The sequence below is a fragment of the Centruroides vittatus genome, unplaced genomic scaffold (assembly GCF_030686945.1).
Source record: "Centruroides vittatus isolate TY-2023 unplaced genomic scaffold, ASM3068694v2 contig_3286, whole genome shotgun sequence".
Taxonomy (NCBI): domain Eukaryota; kingdom Metazoa; phylum Arthropoda; class Arachnida; order Scorpiones; family Buthidae; genus Centruroides; species Centruroides vittatus.
Genome location: NW_027122111.1, coordinates 36740 through 38502, shown reverse-complemented (window position 1 = coordinate 38502; position 1763 = coordinate 36740).

Below are 1763 nucleotides of genomic sequence, written 5' to 3'. Positions count from 1 at the left end.
GAAATCTGAAATTAAAAACATTCTTTTGAAGCAAACAATTTGTGAATTAAAATTGTTTAACAAAATAAATTTTCCTATTTATTATGAATGTTGACAACTGATGTCAACTTATCTGGACCAGATGTTAATGTTAAAGATCATATCTTTTGAATGTCTGAATTAAGTGATTTATTTAAATTTACAATCAATCAATTTCTTGCATATGTCTATGGTGACAAACCTGCACTGTTAGATACTCCATACCTCTGAATTTACTGTTAAAAAAGTGACAGATAGTATGCAATTTAAAAACAGAAATGAATATTTCATGATACTTTCTATCTTGCTTCATTTCTATTAACAATTAATTTTAGATTTAACTAAAATAAGTGAAATGAACAAATGAAATATTTCAGACCTAATAGCTTTGCATGCAAAAAAGTTTCATTATGTAAATCATCACATACAGTAATATCTGTAATGCTCCTTAAATCTACCATACAAAATCATTGCAAGTAACTGTAGAGAGAACTTTCTAGAATGTTCGGAGTACAAAATAACTGTACAGAACTCATAGGATCACTAGATGACAACATACATATCTAAATACGGAAATGCATTTCCCCACTGTCATTTTATACATATCTGGTGTTCCTGTATGATAAGTTTTTTACAGCAATTTTGTACTCATTTCCAACAATCTAAAGAAAGAAAAAAAACAAGCAGCAGCAATCAAGTACCAAGAGATACCATTCAGATTGCTACAATTTACACATTTTTACAGATATGATTTAGGAATCCTGCCTTCATCCTTACCTTTTATTAATTCATTCAAAAGAATTTTTTCAAAAAACAATATTCCCTCCTCTCTCTCTCCCCATCATCAACTTCAATTACTCTGTCTATTCACAATATGTTCTTAAAAACTTTCAATTTACTTTTAATGCCATTGTGGGTGATATTTTTATTAAATCATAGTCAGACAAAAAAAATTTAATTTGTTAAAATTAAATATACATATATAAAAAAAATATTCAAAGTTCTCAGAATGATTTTTTAGCCTCACTTTCTACAATGAATAATCTATTTCGGAAGTATGCATATTATTAAAAGGTGAAACAGCATTGAAATCAAACAAAAATTAATAAGTATTTTTAAATTAAATATCAATCCAATTACAACAGTAATACACGGAAAGCAAATTGTTAATTACCAACACTAAACAAAAAATAAACGAGTGGATAAAACCACTGAGCACTGACGGTGGGTTTGTCTCTGACCAAAAGGAAGACTACACGAACTTTCATGTTTCCTTCATGTGTAACATTTAAATAGGAGCCAGTTCCCTAGAAAGTCCTCCTGGGAGGCACTCCCTTGGCAGATCACTCAGTGTTGCTTTGCCTCATTCCATCAAAAACAAAAATAAACTAAGAAATTGAGGAGAACTGCAAAAACTATTTATGAGTAACCAGTTACCAAAAATTTGGTCAGAATAATTTCCTGTTCCCATCACAATTTCCTAAATAATTTTTTTACTATTCACTATTTTGTTGTATATACATATGTATACACACACACAAATAATTTGCACAGGCAAAACAACTAGCTTTGATAATTATTCAGTTTTCCATTTATTTAGTAAGCGAAAACTTAAGTGTAATCTTTAAATAGTTTTTAATAAACAATCAGTTTCAATAGACATTAAAAAATATAGGAAATCTAGTTAACTAATGTATTTTTCAGATAAAATCAAATCATTATTTCAATTTAAAATAGACACTTAC